Source organism: Homalodisca vitripennis, chromosome 3 (genome assembly GCF_021130785.1).
Source record: "Homalodisca vitripennis isolate AUS2020 chromosome 3, UT_GWSS_2.1, whole genome shotgun sequence".
Taxonomy (NCBI): Eukaryota; Metazoa; Arthropoda; class Insecta; order Hemiptera; family Cicadellidae; genus Homalodisca; species Homalodisca vitripennis.
In genome coordinates, this window is record NC_060209.1 from 194,042,091 (window position 1) to 194,064,882 (window position 22,792).

Consider the following 22,792-nt stretch of genomic DNA (forward strand, 5'->3'; position numbering starts at 1 on the left):
TGTGTGAAACCTGAAGCCGTGTTCTTTGCAGGCACCTGTGTACAAACGACTTGATCGCCTACTGCCATGAAACACGTTCTTCCACGAAACGTATTATAGTTGAAGTATTCGGTGATAAATATTTTATTTGCAGGAATGACAGTCAACGCAATTATTATTATGTAAAAACCGAAATTGCTAGAGTATGAACCCATGAGGACGAAGATTCTATCTCATGTGCGCAGTTTTATTGGACTGAACAGTACATATACACAGTTTATAGCTGCGGACTGAGCCGAGCTCGGATCGTGGTGAGGCAACAGTGACGTCAATGATAGAGTAGTAACTGTCTTGACATGACGAAGAGGTGGTCTGAAGGGACTGAACAGTACATATACACAGTTTATAGCTGCGGACTGAGCCGAGCTCGGATCGTGGTGAGGCAACAGTGACGTCAATGATTAGAGTAGTAACTGTCTTGAACATGACGAAGAGGTGGTCTGAAGGACTGAACAGTACATATACACAGTTTATAGCTGCGGACTGAGCCGAGCTCGGATCGTGGTGAGGCAACAGTGACGTCAATGATAGAGTAGTAACTGTCTTGAACATGACGAAGAGGTGGTCTGAAGGGCTGAACAGTACATATACACAGTTTATAGCTGCGGACTGAGCCGAGCTCGGATCGTGGTGAGGCAAACAGTGAGTTCACCGTGACGTCAGACGCTGCTTTCTTCATCAGCTCCGTCTCGGTTCCCAGAGTCTCTCGCGGAGGTTCTCAGGTTCTCCTCGCCTTCACCGCAACCTGACGTCCCGTCTTCCTGGGAATCTGCAGTCTGGTGGCTCGTGACCATTATAACATTGGTGGGTAGCATCCGCTCGGTCTGTCACGGCTCGTGTGCTGACGTAGGAGAACCAGGCGCCATCGAAGATGTAGAGAGCAAATTCATGAATACTTTCAATAAACCTTGTTCACGTTATTGCTCTTGCGGGAATCGTAGGAAAGGCTTGGTACAGTCCTCACAGTGAAAATGCGATTTCCTGTTTTCCTATCTCACAGAGCATTATCAAACATTTTAGTTTGCTCTGAGCTGGTTCAGTTCTCTGTGTGCTTTGGATATTTGGAAAACACTATTGCCCTCTGCAGCTCACTTTTCTCCGAACTCACTTTAAAGTGACACGCGCTCGATAAGTCGTGGACTCAACATTCCGCCAGTGACACAACCCGCGATGTTTACGGCCTCGTGCCGTGTACACATACGTAATGATTTATCCCACGTAGCGGTACGTTGATGTACAGTTACTGTACGTTCCCGTTGGCGCGACGTTACACTGTGGGCTGTACACCAGTACTCGTCAAGGTCACGGTACTGACACTGATACTCGCCCTGGAGTGGACATGTCAGATTAATTTGTGAATCAAACTTTGCCCTGGAGTAGACATTGTCAGATTAATTTGTAAACCAAACGTTGCCCTATAGTAGACATGTCAGATTAATTTGTGAATCAAACGTTGCCCTGGAGTAGGACATGTCAGATTAATTTGTGAATTCAAACTTTGCCCTGGAGTAGACATGTCAGATTACTTTGTGAATCAAACTTTGCCCTGGAGTAGACATGTCAGATTAATTTGTGAATCAAACGTTGCCCTGGAGTAGACATGTCAGATTAATTTGTGAATCAAACGTTGCCCTGGAGTAGACATGTCAGATTAATTTGTGAATCAAACGTTGCCCTGGAGTAGACATGTCAGATTAATTTGTGAATCAAACGTTGCCCTGGAGTAGACATGTCAGATTAATTTGTGAATCAAACTTTGCCCTGGAGTAGACATGTCAGATTAATGTGTAAATCAAACGTTGTCCTTGAGTAGACATGTCAGATTAATTTGTAAATCAAACGTTGCCCTAGAGTAGAAATGTAAGACTAATTTGTGAACCAAACGTTGCCCTAGAGTAGACATGTAAGACTAATTTGTGAATAAAACGTTGCCCTAGACTAGACATGTAAGATTAATTTGTGAATAAAACGTTGCCCTAGAGTAGACATGTAAGATTAATTTGTGAATAAAACGTTGCCCTAGAGTAGACATGTAAGATTAATTTGTGAATAAAACGTTGCCCTAGAGTAGACATGTAAGATTAATTTGTGAATAAAACGTTGCCCTAGAGTAGACATGTAAGATTAATTTGTGAATAAAACGTTGCCCTAGACTAGACATGTAAGATTAATTTGTGAACAAAACTTAAACGAATTGACTTACGATCTCTTATCTCAGCGTTCCAAAATCGTTCTGAACTGTCATCTTCATTCTTCGCATTATTAGACAAATTATTGTCTTGATGATAAATACAAAGCTAAAATTAATGCGTCACATAAAAGGTATCTGCTCCGAACATTATACAAAATGTGTACGTTTGTTTATACCAATATTAGTGTTCTGTACAATTGTTCGGGTCTCACTTTCTGAATTTGTTTCTTTGTTAACACTTAAGACGGTATTGTGGACAACATTGTAGATTAGTCTACAAAATTAATTTTGTACACTGAAAGTTGCCAAATTTTTAGACCATATATTTTGTCTCTTAATATCAGTTGTTTTTGGGGTCATAATGGTGCGTAGAAATTAGTTTATCCAAAACGCGCGCGCGCGCGCGCGTGTGTGTGCGTGTGTGTGTGTGTGTGTGTTTGTGTGTTTGGAAGGGGCTGGTGGTGGGTAAACCTCCTTATTAGTGCTATATTTATCAATTAATACTTCACATCCAAATCCTTACTACTGGAAGAAAAATTTACCCTTTTCCTAATTTTTAACCTGGTCTTAAGAATGCTCGGTTAATATTAATTATTAATGTTAGTTTATAAATTAAATCTCCTTCCAGGTTAAACAACTTTGATATTTTAATAAAGAAGCATAAAATGAAAGTTTCATATTTTATATTTACTTTGCATTAAAATCTTGATTTAGTACATAAGTTTGAGAGCACTTATTTGAACACATTTCCCTGTTCTCAAACATCTATCTCTTTGCAATAAAAATTTATTGTGTAAGTGAATTAAAAATATTTCGAATGCAATTATTAATACTGTATAGTTATTAATTTATAGCTCTAATAGTCAATATTAAGAGAATAAATGTCAGTTTACAGGACGTTCAATTAATGAAGAATGAAGATCACAGTTCAGAGTGATTGAGGAATGCTGAGTTAAGGGATCGTAAATCAATTGGTTTAATAGTGTCAATATGTGTAATCAATGTTGTTTTAGCTGTCGTTTTCATCATCGGTCAACGATAAGTTAGAACACATCGCTATTATTGTATACTTTACTTACAAATCTGTGCCTGAGACACTGTACCTTGTAACACATTCATGTACAAGGAGAATGCATGCCGTATGCTGGGTGTAGCTCGATTTCTTGGTTTCATCCGAGTGGTTCGATCTCGAATTACCAAGATCACGACGTAATAAGGATCAGGAATGGGGTCAACATCATCTAATAAAGTTACAATTTTGCTCAATTGACGTTGTTAAGCATATTACAATTATATTATTTGCAAGAATTTGTTGACGAATATATGCGTTTTCAATGGGCAATCAAGCGTATAAATGGATATTACCCTGTGTCGGGCAGCTAAAGAAAGACTCTATTTACGTAATCAGCTGTTACAGCCAGACCAGAGCAGCTGTTGCACCCCTGACGTCAGAGCCGCCCCCATATGCCGCCCCCACCGCCTCCACCGCCCTCTTCCACACGTTTGCCTCTTTATATACATTGCTTAGCGTCGCGTAGGAGACGTCATGTCGTAAATTTATCATTCTCTTTCCAGACGAGTGTTTTTAAGAAGCGTAACTTTGTCATTTTCTCGGGTGCTGATATTTTTGTTCTTCTACTACTTCTACGTTGCTCGTCTGTTATATCCAACTGAATGATGTGTTGTAGTTACTGTAAATTATCTGAAACCCAAAAACATGTTTGAAATAATTTTTCAGAAGAACTGTGAACTCAAAATCCACATCCTTTCATTATTGGGCCACTTTTGCATAACTTAGGCCCAAAAGCGAGAATGTTGGTTACTCCAGCTCACCTCCTCTTACGTGCAACATCTGTAATCTGAAGCTGTCGGAGACTTGACTCCTGAAATCTGGAGTCATGTTCGTCCGAAGGAATCCAAAAATAGTCGGCTAAGAAGAACGACGAAGCTCAAAACGAACTCTTTGCATCGTTTTCACATCGAGGACACCCAGACTATGTAGGAGGATGTAGTGTAATGTAGGTGAATAGGCAGTCTCATTGTCTCATCAGGTACACAATGCAGGTCGAGTGCACTACAATGTTAAATGACGCGATCCCAAACCATGGTGAAACAACCGAGTCTTCTATACACAACGCTACTACGGCAGCATCAGATCTTAGATGCTGCACGTAAGAGGAAGGTGAACTGGAGCTAAACTCAACATTCACATTGAATCAACCCTTCACACCATAGCTACGTAATGTTCAGACCCCATACTTAATCTTTATCTTGCCTAAGTTAGTTTAATACAATTGATTTGTGGATATATTTCAATGGATTGTCCTACAGAAAACTAATTAGGTTAATATTCAGGAAAAGATACTCAATCTTACTACATAATATATAAATACTACAATCTTGATTGTCCCAGCGATTCATCATAAACTCGTCAACAGGATAAAATGCCTTTGACACCAGAATGGTTTTCAACTGAGCATTTAATTTGTTTTTATTTTGTTGTTTAATACCTTCATAGAGACTGTTGATTTGTCTGACACCAACTTGAGAAGGCAAATTTCTGAAAGCATGTATTCTGTGTTGTTAGACTCGAAAGTTGTCCCTGCCTCTAGTCTAATGATGATGAACACCCCCGCCTCGAACCAAAGCGCACTTTGATCTGGAGTAAATGATCGCCTCAAGAATGTAAAGACAGGGCAAAGTTAGTAACCTCAGCTCTCTAAAAGCATCTCTGCACGACTCTCTGGCTCTCAAACCCAAAATCACTCACGGCTTTTTTTGGAGTCTGAAGACCCGTTCCAACTTGTGTTTTGCACAGCTACCGCAGATTCCAACTCCAGTGAACTCTACCTTCGGTAATCCTGAGATACCGGAAGTAAATGACTGCAGAGGACATGGAGGAAGGCTCCAGCTAGTTGCTAATTCATCACACTGTGACGCCTACAGAATGTTATCTCTTCCAAGGTATTCCAGTCAGCTTTTCAGTTTTACTCTAGAGTCTAATTCCAGGGAACTCTACCTTCGGTACTCCTGAGATACCGGATGTAAATGACTCCAGTAGAAAAGGAGGAAGGCTCCAGCTAGTTGTTAATTCATCGCACTGTGACGCTTACAGACTGATCTCTTCCAAGATATTCCAGTCAGCTTTGGTAGTTTCACCCTAGAGTCTAATTCCAGAGAACTCTACCTTCGGTACTCCTGAGATACCGGAAGTAAATGACTCCAGTGGACAAGGAGGAAGGCTCCAGCTAGTTGTTAATTCATCGTACTGTGACGCTTACAGACTGATCTCTTCCAAGATATTCCAGTCAGCTTGGTAGTTTCACCCTAGAGTCTAATTCCAGAGAACTCTACCTTCGGTACTCCTGAGATACCGGAAGTAAATGACTCCAGTGGACAAGGAGGAAGGCTCCAGCTAGTTGTTAATTCATCGCACTGTGACGCCTACAGACTGATCTCTTCCAAGATATTCCAGTCAGCTTTGTAGTTTCACCCTAGAGTCTAATTCCAGAGAACTCTACCTTCGGTACTCCTGAGATACCTGATGTAAATGACTCCAGTAGAAAAGGAGGAAGGCTCCAGCTAGTTGTTAATTCATCGCACTGTGACGCTTACAGACTGATCTCTTCCAAGATATTCCAGTCAGCTTTGTAGTTTCACCCTAGAGTCTAATTCCAGAGAACTCTACCTTCGGTACTCCTGAGATACCTGATGTAAATGACTCCAGTAGAAAAGGAGGAAGGCTCCAGCTAGTTGTTAATTCATCGCACTGTGACGCTTACAGACTGATCTCTTCCAAGATATTCCAGTCAGCTTGGTAGCTTCACCCTAGAGTCTAATTCCAGAGAACTCTACCTTCGGTACTCCTGAGATACCGGAAGTAAATGACTCCAGTGGACAAGGAGGAAGGCTCCAGCTAGTTGTTAATTCATCGCACTGTGACGCCTACAGACTGATCTCTTCCAAGATATTCCAGTCAGCTTTGTAGTTTTCACCCTAGAGTCTAATTCCAGGGAACTCTACCTTCGGTACTCCTGAGATACCGGAAGTAAATGACTCCAGTAGAAAAGGAGGAAGGCTCCAGCTAGTTGTTAATTCATCGCACTGTGACGCCTACAGGCTGATCTCTTCCAAGATATTCCAGTCAGCTTTGTAGTTTCACCCTAGAGTCTAATTCCAGGGAACTCTACCTTCGGTACTCCTGAGATACCGGAAGTAAATGACTCCAGTGGACAAGGAGGAAGGCTCCAGCTAGTTGTTAATTCATCGCACTGTGACGCTTACAGACTGATCTCTTCCAAGATATTCCAATCAGCTTTGCAGTTTTACTCTAGAGTCTAATTCCAGTGAACTCTACCTTCGGTACTCCTAAGATACCGGATGTAAATGACTCCAGTAGACAAGGAGGAAGGCTCCAGCTAGTTGTTAATTCATCGCACTGTGACGCTTACAGACTGATCTCTTCCAAGATATTCCAGTCAGCTTTGCAGTTTTACTCTAGAGTGTAATTCCAGTGAACTCTACCTTCGGTACTCCTGAGATACCGGAAGTAAATGACTCCAGTGGACAAGGAGGAAGGCTCCAGCTAGTTGTTAATTCATCGCACTGTGACGCCTACAGACTGTTATCTCTTCGGAGATATTCCAGTCAGCTTTGCAGTTTCCTGCCGGTCGCCGACCACGGAAGGATGCATTATTTAGATTTCCTCTCATTCTGTCTCTGTCCCACTTCACATGACCTTTCTCCGTTCCCTTGTTACCCGAGATTTCTCACCGTAAGTTTAATCTAATAGTTGCGATCACGAGGTACCTTCCAACTCTTTCCTGCTCGGGCTCGTATCTTTCTTATAGCAAGTACTTATCTAATTTCATCTTGGGATAGAACTTACCCTCAGAAGAGCAATGTATCGGCCGCATAACAATCATAAAGATTTAAACAAGACAACAATTCTCTAAATTAAATTATGGCTTAAATGAGTAACTACACGTTTATTATTATGCTTATATGAAAATTAATTAAATGTTTATGCGGAGTCCATATAAAAAACTTATTACGGTGTAGAAATTGTCGGCAAAAACAGTTTTATGGGCGCAACGAGCGAACGGCGTAACTAATTTTGTATACATATGATTGTCTTATTTTTCGTTCCTCAGTTGAACTAAGATGTAAGCACTGTATTAGCCCTAATAAAATACACACAAATATGACCAGGTTACTTGTAAACTAAAAAAAAAATTTGGTTAATTTTTCCTTTGGACCTTTAATACTTTTATGAGTTAATACAAAATATATATATCTTAACAGTTTTTTCCGTTGTAATTTTTAGAAGGAAAAAATAAAAAGCATAAAACTATAAAAGCTTACATAAAACGTAAATGTACGAAAAGAACAAGTGATACAAATTACGAGGCTCTATCGATAGTATTTTGTTATTCATGAACAAAAACATTTTTTTTTGTTAAAGAAATTAAAATGTACTTAAAGTTTACAATTATAATAAAACTGCTTTATAAAGATGATTCAATCATTATAGGAAATAGCATAACATAGCATCACTATAGGAAGGCTGTTCTAAGATTTAGTTTTCAAAAAAGTTTTTTCCCCATTCCTTTTGGTACTTTCTACGCTTTAAAATAAAAAAAAAAACTCGTCAGCATCCGCTCATCTCTTCGCATCAGGATTTTGTCATATTGAGCACTGACGTTGTGTTTATACTAATACTCATTTCTAATAGTCTAAAAAGTACACTCCTGGTTTCATTTCTTGCATTACAATCGTGCATCATAAACACCAAACTTCATGTTTCCTAAGCTGACAGACTAGAGTCACGGTAGTAGCGACCTTATCACGGAAATTACATATGCGTTGTCACCGAGTGGCTTCTCAAGGAGGGTTTGAATTAAAACACAGAAGGATGATTAATGTTTAGTCAAATTACGTCGTTGAATACACGAAAAGTATTGTCAATTTATACACAAGAGTGAAGAAAATCCGTGTTTCCGCCAAGAGCACGTTTTATGTAGACGTTGAGCGGAGTCCAGTGACAGTCGACTCTCTAGTCTAGACAACCTTGGGCGACCTTGCCAGGTATAACAAGAATGCGAAAGCTGCACTTTCTAACCTGTTTATACCCAAACCGTGGCAGTGACTGCTACACTTACACAACCACAACATTTCCCCCACAACCATACCCTCACCGAATACTCAACAACCGTGGCAGACACAGTCGCAGTTATTCAGTGCCTGCTACACTTACACAACCACAACATTTCCCCCACAACCATACCCTCACCGAATACTCAACAACCGTGGCAGACACAGTCGCAGTTGTTCAGTGATTGCTACACTTACTCAACCACAACATTTCCCCCACAACCATACCCTCACCGAATACTCAACAACCGTGGCAGACCCAGTCGCAGTTGTTCAGTGACTGCTACACTTACACAACCACAACATTTCTCCCACGACCATACCCTCACCGAATACTGAACAACCGTGGCAGACCCAGTCGCAGTTGTTCAGTGATTGCTACACTTACACAACCACAACATTTCTCCCACAACCATACCCTCACCGAATACTCAACAACCGTGGCAGACACAGTCGCAGTTGTTCAGTGACTGCTACACTTACACAACCACAACATTTCCCCCACAACTATACCCTCACCGAATATTCAACAACCGTGGCAGACACAGTCGCAGTTGTTCAGTGACTGCTACACTTACACAATCACAACATTTCCCCCACAACCATACCCTCACCGAATACTCAACAACCGTGGCAGACCCAGTCGCATTTGTTCAGTGACTGCTACACTTACACAACCACAACATTTCCCCCACAACCATACCCTCACCGAATAATCAACAACCGTGGCAGACACAGTCGCAGATGTTCAGTGACTGCTACACTTACACAACCACAACATTTCCCCCACAACCATACCCTCACCGAATACTCAACAACCGTGGCAGACACAGTCGCAGTTGTTCAGTGACTGCTACACTTACACAACCACAACATTTCCTCCACAACCATACCCTCACCGAATACTGAACAACCGTGGCAGACACAGTCGCAGTTGTTCAGTGACTGCTACACTTACTCAACCACAACATTTCCCCCACAACCATACCCTCACCGAAAACTCAACAACCGTGTCAGACACAGTCGTAGTTGTCCAGTGTCTGCTACACTTACTCAACCACAACACTTCCCCCACAACCATACCCTCACCGAATACTCAACAACCGTGGCAGACACAGTCGCAGTTGTCCAGTGTCTGCTACACTTACTCAACCACAACATTTCCCCCACAACCATACCCTCACCGAATACTCAACAACCGTGGCAGACACAGTCGCAGTTGTTCAGTGATTGCTACACTTACTCAACCACAACATTTCCCCCACAACCATACCCTCACCGAATACTCAACAACCGTGGCAGACACAGTCGCAGTTGTTCAGTGATTGCTACACTTACTCAACCACAACATTTCCCCCACAACCATACCCTCACCGAATAATCAACAACCGTGGCAGACACAGTCGCAGTTGTTCAGTGATTGCTACACTTTCTCAACCACAACATTTCCCCCACAACCATACCCTCACCGAATACTCAACAACCCTGGCAGACACAGTCGCAGTTGTTCAGTGACTGCTACACTTACACAACCACAACATTTCCCCCACAACCATACCCTCACCGAATACTGAACAACCGTGGCAGACACAGTCGCAGTTGTTCAGTGACTGCTACACTTACACAACCACAACATTTCTCCCACAACCATACCCTCACCGAATACTCAACAACCGTGGCAGACCCAGTCGCAGTTGTTCAGTGACTGCTACACTTACACAACCACAACATTTCTCCCACGACCATACCCTCACCGAATACTGAACAACCGTGGCAGACACAGTCGCAGTTGTTCAGTGAGTGCTACACTTACACAACCACAACATTTCTCCCACAACCATACCCTCACCGAATACTCAACAACCGTGGCAGACACAGTCGCAGTTGTCCAGTGTCTGCTACACTTACTCAACCACAACATTTCCCCCACAACCATACCCTCACCGAATACTCAACAACCGTGGCAGACACAGTCGCAGTTGTTCAGTGACTGCTACACTTAAACAACCACAACATTTCCCCCACAACCATACCCTCACCGAATACTCAACAACCGTGGCAGACACAGTCGCAGTTGTTCAGTGACTGCTACACTTACATAACCACATTTCTCCACAACAATACCCACACTGAATACTCAACAGCTACTAGGGATTGTTATCTCACAGAGGTTAGGAGGCAGGGGGAATCGGAAACTCTGTAGTAGCGAGCTCTTTGAAAACATGGAGTTCCGATAGCATAAGGATTCCCAGAAGCTTGGTTAATTTCCCAGAGGCTATGCTAACAGGTTCTAAGAAGCTGGAAGATTTTGAAACAAGTAGGTTTAGTAGTTCGTGATTTCCAAGATGCTGAGAATTCCTAGAAGCGGGGAATCCCAGAGATCCCTCTAAACATTAGGATGCTCTAGAAGAGATGTACTGCATCTCAGACCTCAGACGAGCTCTCAAGGTCAGGCGGTTCTCAACAGTTTCAACACGCCAAATCTTCTATGAACCACAACCAAAATCTACCGTAAGCAAAAAGGTAGATATTGTTTGACCTCTGACGTTCTGTTACTGTCTATATTGGTGTGTGAAACCTGAAGCCGTGTTCTTTGCAGGCACCTGTGTACAAACAACTTGATCGCCTACTGCCATGAAACACGTTCTTCCATGAAACGTATTGTAGTTTAAGTATTCGGTGATAAATATTTTATTTGCAGAATGACAGTCAACGCAATTATTATTATGTAAAAAACGAAATGCTAGAGTATGAACCCATGAGGACGAAGATTCTATCTCATGTGCGCAGTTTTATTGCTGAAGCTAATCACAACTCGCGTCTCCCGAGCGCTATCGTCACTTGCAGCAACTCTTTGTTGTACGGACAATTAAATGTAGCATCTCGTAATAACCGCTTGTCTCTTATACTGCTACGAAATTACAGCTAACTCTTAATTGGCCAAAAACATAATGGCAAAGGTGTATGCTAAATAATAAGTATGTATACCTGCAGATGCTTCTATGTAAATTCTTTATCTTATATTTCCGTTTTAAGCTTACGATTGGTAGCAAGACTTTGCCTATGATAGCTTTTAATTTAGATATAATAAATTTATTTAATAAAACAATCTTCAGCACTAATCATCCTAATATCCGTAAATGCCTATGTTTGTTTGTTTTGTAAAGTAGTGAAAAATCTCACCTTGGCCTCAAAAGTTGTGAAATATTAATTGACAGCCTGTCAAATGTAATCAACTGTTCTGTGTAAACATTGTTTTATGACAGCACAACCATATCTTTGATTAATTTAACCACTATTTTCAGTTTGTTACATTTATAGTACTAAGTAAATTTTCTAATTAGTTTTCACGCTTTGTTTTATTGTTCAGTGATTAGGTAAGTAGTACTCATCTACGTTAGAAAATGTCCTAAAACATAAGTTGGTCAGAATTTGACTCCGAAGACTCCCTTTGAAGCAGTCGGCAAGAACTATGCTAGATGAAAGTTCGCTGAACTGTGCTTTTGAGCTAATGTGTCAATTCCAGTTCTAAATGTTCTAAAATAGTAAAATTATTTTTCAGTCTATAAAGAAAAACACGTAAGTACTCATTTTTAATGTAAGAATACTTTTAAGTGTACATTTTTAGCAAATTTTAAGTATTATATATAAAAGATAAAGTAACAAGTTTTACTATAAATTTCATTAATGTTATAAAACCCATCTTAGTTGTGTTTTGTCAGACGTTGGCTTCTCTTATCTGCAATATATATTTCCTTGATGACGAAACAAGGCAAAATCAACTATAAAACAATAACAAAATTAAAAACGAATAAAATTACAATTGCCATAAATATACACTTTTTGGCTGTTTTCTTGATCGTGGCTACAAAGCAAACTCAACATCAACGTTGGAAATATAATTCACTCGAACCAGCAGTGCTCATACAGATGCAAAACCTACGGATCTGCGTGCGGAAACCGCAAGCAACTAGTTAAAAATATTCTTAAAACTGTTGTGATTATAATTCTTTTTGTATTGTTTCAGGTATATATATATGTGAAAATCAAAGAATACCGAACTGCGGCAAGTTGTGAGTAGTTATTTCAATTCTGAATTTCACTTTTCCAAGTATTCAAGGTAAATATTCAGATCTCGCTAGTCTCGCTAGGGTCTGGTGTGAGAGGTGAGAAAGTTCCTCTCGCTCGTGCAGTTACCGTCTACTGATGACCTTGGAGCGTCCTTTAACAATAACGAGGCTTTGTTCGCGTTTGTTAAACGTTTATTGACTGGAAAACTATTTTATTCCCCGCTTCATTTATTACGAGATCTTCTGCGCTGATTAGGCTTTGTCAACTCGGCAATTCGAACTGTTCAAGTACACTCCGATTGAAAAATACGCGCAGTGAACGATACAATACTGATACGTTGTACACACCGTGTCTTATAGGAACTGAATTCGCTAGGAGTAATTTAGCATAGTTGGAAATTGTTTTTATTGTGTTTTAACGGGATATTACCCATCGACCCACTACACTTGTTCCCAAATTTAATTAATCGTGTAGGGGTTACGGATAATGTAACCACTACATTATTTATTTGTTTTTCTCGTCTGTGTAGTTTCTGTACGAACATTAATTATTGTTGATTACACGTTTTCCAAGATCGGCATTAATTATTAATTTCCTTATTTGTACATTCTTTAGACGCGATATTGTGGCCCAATGGCCTTTTCACATTTAACCTCACATATTAAACGTTGCTAAACTATTATTTTGGTATCAATTTACAAAATCGTGACCATGGAAAGGTACGTTCATTTTTTTTTTCCTGAAAACTACAATTTTTCCTGAAAACAATAGTGAAGAAAAAATTCGTCGGCAACGAAAATCAAAGGAGTTACGATTTTTTGAAATCCTCTGAAAACTCTGTTTTTGACAGTACCTCTGGCAATTTTACTGAAATGATGACGTTAATCCTGTCAACGATGCCTGCCCGCTGCGCAGTGCTGCGCACTGCTTGCTCTTTTAGAAAAAAAATTAACTCGAGCTTGCAAAAGTCGAATCCCAGATCACGTGATGCCCCTGATCCTTAACCCTTCAAGTGTTGTTCGACAAAATTTTGTCGGTTATTTTCCATCTTTAATGCAATAATGCCCGAAAGGCATCAATATAATACAATGATATACTTTCCCCCAGTTTATATGCACCTGTGATAATAACACTTGGCTATAAATGCCCAACCCATGAAAAAAAAGTCCATTTTTCATGGTCACGGTATTGTAAATAAATACCATTATTTTAATTACTATTAAAATATTTAAAATTCTAATGCTATTATTACTTATTGTGGCCATTATTATTTGTGTGCGACAGTTTGAAGTTTAGCACGTGAATGCCTCCGAAAATTGCTTTAGTGTGTTCATAGATACCTTTCCACAATTAATGACTTCGCTAACGCACAATGTTTTGGGCGTGTACGGTAGCTTAATCTAACGGGATTCCTACAAAATGTTTACGGACACAATTATGATGCGTGTTATAATTTAATCAACTTTTGAAGTCCAAGACTCAGCGATCGGTTTAATAATATATTTACATTTTAAACGTACACATATAACATTAGATAATTTGTGTACTGTCTTGATTCTTCTAAAATATGCAAATATCATGAATTATGTATCAGAGCTTGCGAGGATCAGGACTATAGCAGATTAGCTGTCTGACAAATGTGAGACCAGTAGAAAGAGAGGTTATGTTCACCATAAATAACACAAAACGCGGGAACTCGTGTGCCACACTGAAAGTTCGCCCCAAATTTACGTTGTTTTTTGAATTCGTAAAGGTCTGCCAGTATCTAAATGTACATCTTAAGTTAATTTTCTAATTAGTCTATACCAGATTCCTGTTGTAGTGTGGTTGTCTAATTAGATTTTTAATGTGTTACATTAGTACAGCCGTGGAAAACAACTTATGTTAATGTGATCTACGCTATCAAGATTATGAACATTAGCTATCGTTCTGTTATAAAACTGAGACCAGCATTAACTAAAACAATAAAAATAAATATCGTTAATTACACACTACATTTAATTCAATTATTTAATCCTCGTCTTCCTAATTTTACTGAAAATTGTAGGGGTTTTAAAATAACAAAAGACACATTTCTTAGGAAAATATATATTTTTGGTAGGGATTTTCCATCGAATTTTTAGAGACTTTTAGTTACTTAGAAAGTTCATTAATCTCAATAACTTCCCACTAATCAATCAATCGAATCAAATCAAATCAAGAAATGTTTATTTGTTGATTATCAATTTAAAACTATATATATATATATATATATATATATATATATATATATATAGTTTTATTTATATATATATATAGTTTTATATATATATATATATATATATATATATATTATATATATATATATATATATATATATATATATATATATATATATATATCACGCCTTGCCATAGTTTATTATGTTAATATTATTTTTCAGCCTTTCACATGTTTTGTCGTAGAAATTCTTCTTTAGGTTAAGTTATTATAAGTTAATTGTATGGAAAAATGGAGAAGTATGTCCGTTGGAAATAAATAAATAAAAACTCGTCTAAACATTGAGCCTTTATTATTTTACTTATAACTGTCGGATTTACACGAAGGGTGAGAAATAATTTATTTATAGAATTCTTTGTAGCTTCTTTTTTTTCTTTGTAGATTTTTATAAATTTTTTTAGGCCCGAGGAAAAAATGGAAAGAATGGACGGGGTGAATGGCCTAAACAATTTAATGGCTTCCATAATTCAACATGGGTTGGCGTACGTCGTTACACGCACGGCATCCCTCCGAGGTTCTTGAGGAGGAAATGTTTACAGAAAATACGGAATTGTGATACTCCACGTGTTTGTTGATGTTGAAGGGGAGTCTCTCCCAAGGACAAAAACGGCTGACAGGAAAGGTCAACGTCTCCGGTGCTCACTGTAGCCAGAAGACTTTTGGGCGGTTTGGGCTGCGACTGCCGCTAATGAGGAAGCCTCCTGCACGCGAGCACGAGGCGGCCAACCGTGGCGCAGGCGTACTCGCTGGGGTTCTACCGTGGGCAGTGAGCGAGCGTACCTAGCAAGACTGTACATGTGGAAACAGCTGAAGAATACCCGGCCAGAATGGCTCAGAACCGGACTGTACATGTGGAAACAGCTGAGGAATACCCGGTCAGAATGGCTTAGAACCGGACTGTACATGTGGAAACAGCTGAGGAATACCCAGCAAGAATGGTTCAGATCAGGACTGTACATGTGGAAAAAGCTGAGAAATACCCGGCCAGAATGGCTCAGAACCGGACTGTACATGTGGAAACAGCTTAGGAATACCCGGCCAGAATGGCTCAGAACCGGACTGTACATGTGGAAACAGCTGAGGAATACCCGGCCAGAATGGCTCAGAACCGGACTGTACATGTGGAAAAAGCTGAGAAATACCCGGCCAGAATGGCTCAGAACCGGACTGTACATGTGGAAACAGCTTAGGAATACCCGGCCAGAATGGCTCAGAACCGGACTGTACATGTGGAAAAAGCTGAGAAATACCCGGCCAGAATGGCTCAGAACCGGACTGTACATGTGGAAACAGCTTAGGAATACCCGGCCAGAATGGCTCAGAACCGGACTGTACATGTGGAAACAGCTGAGGAATACCCGGCCAGAATGGCTCAGAACCGGACTGTACATGTGGAAACAGCTGAGGAATACCCGGCCAGAATGGCTCAGAACCGGACTGTACATGTGAAGAGTAAATCGGACCATGGGCTTGTTGCATTGTAAAATAAAATGACAATCCTTTCCATAAAAGCATTCATATCAATTTTGTTTTCCTAGTTTAAGAGAGGTTTCTCGTATTTCCTTGAAGACACAAGATCGTAAACATTGTAAAGTAGTAGTGCATAACTTTTCACCAGTAGAGCTCCTCAAGGGAATAAAAAACCCCACGCCATCTACCTGCCACCATCTGCTTCACACACGTGCAAGTCGAGTGTAACCGTACACTATCGCTACTACAATAGCTTGTTTTTTGGTGGGCGTGTAGTGTACTGCACGCTCTGTTTGGTTTCTTGATTTCGTCGAGTTATCTACGCTATGCCTCGTCGTTTAAGTCGTGATTACAGAGCAATTACTTTGTAATCTTCTTCGTATTCTTAAATGTAGAAAGATCTGATTTGTCTTTTCCGTTAAGAAATACATGATACTCGTGTATTTATTGTATTCAGTATGCATTTGTTTTTAGCAATGGGAGGATTGTGAAGATTAAAAGATGATTTTTGACATTTGTCATCGTTTAATGGTTTAAAAAAGTTGATAACAGTGTTTACCGAGATCTGCAATCTGATCTCTTCCTCAAATGGATACTTAACCTAGCATTTATTACAAGTCAGGAACACAACAAACATGACTATCCATGCACGCAACCTCTAAGACATGCACGTAATAAAGAAAATACTAAGTATTATGAATTAAACTAAGCAATACAAATCATAATAAGTCTGCACGCAGTAACCAACCACAAACAACCGGTCGATGGTTTGTTGTCAGTGATTGGTTATTGCGTGCAAATACATTGTGACCTGCATTCTCTATGTCGTAAAACTACGTAGTGTGCATGGATTGGACCACAATACATATGTTGTAATCCCTGACTCATGCGTATACTTTGTTTATTTTAACCTTAAATAAGTAATTTTCCACCACATCAGTGTAGCTCAGCAATTCGTAATTTTGACTTCACCTTGAAATACAAAATCAACTAGATTGTGCTAATAATGGATTATTTCGCAGAAAAATAGAGTTGAAAGTAATCCCAAATGTTCAATTAGAGTTCTATGTCATGAAAGGCACGTCTTGGTCCTGACACCTTAGGCACTCCTCAGCCCGATAATCACATCACGCCTTGCCAGATCGCCGAAGACTTCGCTCCCAGCGCCCGATGGTACTGGTGTCGCATTGTCACTAATTACCAGCGGCCACTGGTGTGCTTGTTGCTGTTGTCGCGTACGGGAAGTAGTCGACAATAGAACCACAAACTTCCGGCGCTTGTGTCGCAATATTCCAAATTGCCGGTTGTATGATGTGTCACATTAATATGAGGTGACCTTCCGTCATTGATGGCGGCCATAGTGTATTTGGTGCAGGTCCATTTGCCTATAACCTACCTAATCGATGTTACAAATGTCAATAATGTTTGCCACGAAATAAATTGTAAAACTCGTTAAGTATGATTGTAATAATTGAAGAAAACACCTAAAAATCCACAATTCATATCAAGTAACGAAAAGAAAGTAATTTAATGCTGATTAATTACAGATCAGCCATCGGTTTTGTAATCAATACCGATGTATTCTCAGAGTGGGAGGGGGGGGGGGTGAATCTGTCAACCGATTCTAACCGGTTCTGCGCAGTAAAGCGCTATATACTATATGGTGTCTGCAACTTTGTTGCCAAGCAACTACAATGGTAACGGTTCAGAGTAAAGGTTGTATTTAGAGGTGTTAACTCACTGATCACTATACCACAAAACCGGTTCTGCGTAGTACAGCGGTGACTGCAACAATACAACAATACAAACGCAACTTTTTCCGTTCTTGCTAAGATTATAGAAATATTGTTTAATACTATAAAGTACAATTTAAAAATTGTTGACAACATAAATAAAGTGGCCCCTTTGTTGTCATTAGAAAGCCAATTGAAAATCGGTTTGTCACAATTGTATGTATACGTTTGTATGTTCGGTGGAAGTATTTTTGGGAGACGAATGTGTTTTTCTAGGCAATGTACTCTTTTACAAAGAAAACATCAAAGAATCAGAAGTTAAAATATCATTAAAGAACATTCATACAAATCGAATCGACCGACAGAACTCAAAGAGCACTACTACATGGCGCAATAGACGTGACCGGATATCTTAAGTATTTGAAGAATGAATGAATGTTTATGCACCAAAAATGCTATGAGGTTTGTGTAATGAACTTTTCAACTCCATACATTGTTTGAGTCACGTAAAGATTTGCATAAAGGACTTTTACACGCTTTATAAAATTTAAAATAAGCAGATTTAGCGACGTGGAATTGAGGTGAAATGGTCAATTTACAAAGCGAGAGCGTTTCTCCATCAGCGTTCGTTGCAGCGGAGAGGGAGGGTGGACTCTCAGCGCCCGAGCAGAATCAGGTTTGCCAGGTAATAAAGATCGGGTGTGAAACTGTAGATGAACTGCCGGCAGATCAGCACACAGGACCTGACATCGCCTTGCCGGTACGGCAGGATCATCTTTCAGTCCTCGAGACGGAGACGTCCTTGCCTCCCTCACTCGCACGCACTCCAGTCAAGGACACGGAAAGGTTACTGTGGCATTACACTCGACTCTGATCACATCACACCGAACAGTGAACACTACCAGGAGGCGCTGAAGGCCTCACTCCTACTCGCACGCACTCCAGTCAAGGACACGGAAAGGTTACTGTGGCATTACACTCGACTCTGATCACATCACACCGAACAGCGAACGCTACCAGGAGGCGCTGAAGGCCTCACTCCTACTCGCACGCACTCCAGTCAAGGACACGGAAAGGTTACTGTGGCATTACACTCGACTCTGATCACATCACACCGAACAGCGAACACTACCAGGAGGCGCTGAAGGACTCAAGATTGGATTTCATCAGAAGACTTTACGGTCGCCGTTAATCTTCCCTTGTCCGTGAGGTGATGCAAGATACTTTTCTTGTAACCGGTTTTTGTGCATCCGATGAAAATTAATACCTGTCGGGCTCCGCTGCAAGAAAAAGACCTCAACACGGCTACAAATTCTCTGGGGGAGATTCTGAAACAGGATATTCGAGTACATTATTAACTGGTTTATTATTGTTTGGTAATTAAGTGAGTAATAATAGTTGTTCGAAGCAGCGGCCTTGGTGAACGCCTACCCGTGAGCCCTGTGGGGGTTGTGTATGTAACTCACGGCCAGTGGAATATGAAGGACTCGAAACTGACCGGTAGTAGACTTTTGAAAAGGTCAGGATTGGCCCGACCTCGCAATAAAATGAAGTTAACAACAAAATCACCTCAATACTTTGATTGTTTATATAGAGGTGTGCAAGTGGGTATAATTGTAGATATTCTTCTGTAACTGAATCTTTGCAAGGTATTTTTAGTAGCTTCACCATTCAAACAATAATTATTGTTCCGTGACCTTTTCCAATTAGATTTAAACGTTTTTTATTAAAAGCAGTAAATTGTGTAAGAAAGGTTTCAAAGTGTGATTGCTTAATTGTGATCGAGACTTGTTTCCCAAACAAGAACATATCATGAAAAAACAACAAAATTGCTCGTAGACTTCCAATTAGATGACAGTGAGTGTTGATAAACTAGACGAGTGGCCGGGACAGGAGCGACTTCAGTACCGACACAGTTCAAGTCTCGTAGGCTAGCATTACAGTTGACAGTGAGTGTTGATAAAGTAGACGAGTGGCCGGGACAGGAGCGACTTCAGTACCGACACAGTTCAAGTCTCGTAGGCTACCATTACAGTTGACAGTGAGTGTTGATAAACTAGACGAGTGGCCGGGACAGGAGCGACTTCAGTACCGACACAGTTCAAGTCTCGTAGGCTACAATTACAGTTGCCAGTGGGTGTTGATAAAGTAGACGAGTGGCCGGGACAGGAGCGACTTCAGTACCGACACAGTTCAAGTCTCGTAGACTTCCATTACAGTTGACAGTGAGTGTTGATAAACTAGACGAGTGGCCGGGACAGGAGCGACTTCAGTACCGACACAGTTCAAGTCTCGTAGGCTACAATTACAGTTGACAGTGAGTGTTGATAAAGTAGACGAGTGGCCGGGACAGGAGCGACTTCAGTACCGACACAGTTCAAGTCTCGTAGGCTACCATTACAGTTGACAGTGGGTGTTGATAAACTAGACGAGTGGCCGGGACAGGAGCGACTTCAGTACCGACACAGTTCAAGTCTCGTAGGCTACAATTACAGTTGACAGTGAGTGTTGATAAAGTAGACGAGTGGCCGGGACAGGAGCGACTTCAGTACCGACACAGTTCAAGTCTCGTAGGCTAGCATTACAGTTGACAGTGAGTGTTGATAAAGTAGACGAGTGGCCGGGACAGGAGCGACTTCAGTACCGACACAGTTCAAGTCTCGTAGGCTACCATTACAGTTGACAGTGAGTGTTGATAAAGTAGACGAGTGGCCGGGACAGGAGCGACTTCAGTACCGACACAGTTCAAGTCTCCTCGTGACGTCACTCCGGTAGCAGTAGCGGACCCGTGACCCGGCCACTCAGGACAGTACTCTTCCATTTGTCACCTGTCACCGGCCTCTGTGGAGTCCCTGAATCACTCCTGAGTCAACCAGTTTCTCTTTCCACACCAAACATTTCCTCTCCCCCGCAATCGCCTTATCGCGTGGGCGTGTATTCACAGAATCGTACTCAACATCTTCCCAACTGAGAATAGCTAAGTGTGGTGTTCCTCAAGGATTAGCTTTAAACCCTTTTCTGTTCCTAATTTTTAAATGAGGTCTTTTTTCCAAATGTACACTCTCAGAGTGGCCCTGTAAACAATTATTCAACCCCTGCCATAGAGAGTCGCCTGTGTAGTGTGGCGTTGCCAGGGTGCCAGAATGAGTCGCGGCTAGGAAGAAAGACAAACAAGCTTCCAAACAACAAACATCACTCAGTACCAGATAATGACTGCAGATCAACAACAAGATCACTCTGAATCAGAGTCGGGAACATTCCGGGGCCACAAATAAAGTCGTTAACGCCTGTTTGTGGCCTTCAGGGTTGGTGTGGGGATGGAGTCACCAGTCTCCAGTCAAAAACACTGGTGGCTTTAGTGTACATTTCTCCAGTATACTCTCTAACACGTAAAGTCCGTAGAATGTACAGAAAGCGGGTAAATAGAAATGCTTCAATTTAATTTTTTTCGTATCTATTTCCTTCAAGCATGACTTAAAATGGGTCAGATTTATAAATTAATCCAGTTTCTGCTTCATTAAAAAAGTAGTTAAAAAGGAATTAAATTACATTTTAGTACATTAACCTCCCCCCCTTTATTTTCCAATCGTTAAATTAAAAAGAATTTATGTCCATAATGTATTTTTGAGAAAAGCTTTTGTGAACGTGAAACTGGCGAGGATCAAGTAAAGAAACCGTTTTAATGTAAATACAGATTTACAAGACAGTTTTCACAGCAGTATTTACAAGTTATGTAGGGACTTTCGCGGTTTATTTATATTTTAAAAGTACAACAGCTACAGATAAACGTCATTTCAATCTACTTTGTTTAGCAGAAGAACGCTAAGCAAACCTTTCTCAATTATTTTATCGATTCACAACGATAATATAGTTACGACAGTGTTTCATTATCCGTCCATTTCTATGTTTCATTTTCTGTACGCTTTTATTCTTACGGTAGTGCTTTAGCACAAGGTTGATACTAAATGTTTTGCCAAGTTATACAAGTTATGTGGTAAAATGATTATCTGTGATGCACGTTGAAATTAAAAACGCAGAAAGAGAGACACCAAACAAAGCTAAATAGAGCAAATACTACTACTTCTAGGAGTTGAATACAATTTTAAAACACCGTTTATAAATGTTGGCTCAGTAATACAAACGCGTACGTACGCATGAAAATAATTCATAATTATATTATATAAATGCTGAATACTGTATCCCTCCACTCTTCCGCAATTTATGAAATGATCTAAATGCTTACTTTTCGCCCTTTCTTTGGTTAACAGCGGTCACTATAGTATAGTCTAGTATCTGAGAGCCGGAATATGGTTAACAGCGGTCACTATAGTATAGTCTAGTATCTGAGAGCCGGAATATGGTTAACAGCGGTCCCTATAGTATAGTCTAGTATCTGAGAGCCGGAATATGGTTAACAGCGGTCACTATAGTATAGTCTAGTATCTGAGAGCCGGAATATGGTTAACAGCGGTCACTATAGTGTAGTCTAGTATCTGAGAGCCGGAATATGGTTAACAGCGGTCACTATAGTGTAGTCTAGTATCTGAGAGCCGGAATATGGTTAACAGCGGTCCCTATAGTATAGTCTAGTATCTGAGAGCCGGAATATGGTTAACAGCGGTCCCTATAGTATAGTCTAGTATCTGAGAGCCGGAATATGGTTAACAGCGGTCCCTATAGTATAGTCTAGTATCTGAGAGCCGGAATATGGTTAACAGCGGTCCCTATAGTATAGTCTAGTATCTGAGAGCCGGAATATGGTTAACAGCGGTCCCTATAGTGTAGTCTAGTATCTGAGAGCCGGAATATGGTTAACAGCGGTCCCTATAGTATAGTCTAGTATCTGAGAGCCGGAATATGGTTAACAGCGGTCCCT

The 22,792-nt window shown here is 40.5% G+C and overlaps 1 protein-coding gene across 3 annotated transcripts in view; it reads left to right on the forward strand.

Annotated features, from left to right (window-relative positions):
• The window catches only part of LOC124357958 (cyclic AMP response element-binding protein A-like), a 191,802-nt gene that overhangs the window by 73,050 nt on the left and 95,960 nt on the right, over positions 1-22,792 (forward strand). The window contains exon 1 of one of the 3 annotated variants that reach the window (XM_046810127.1): positions 12,295-12,456. The exons of the other annotated variants lie outside the window; for them this stretch is intronic. The gene's annotated coding sequence lies outside the window, so the exon portion shown is untranslated. Of the gene's footprint in view, positions 1-12,294; positions 12,457-22,792 lie in introns of those variants that run through there. 3 annotated transcript variants of the gene reach the window in all.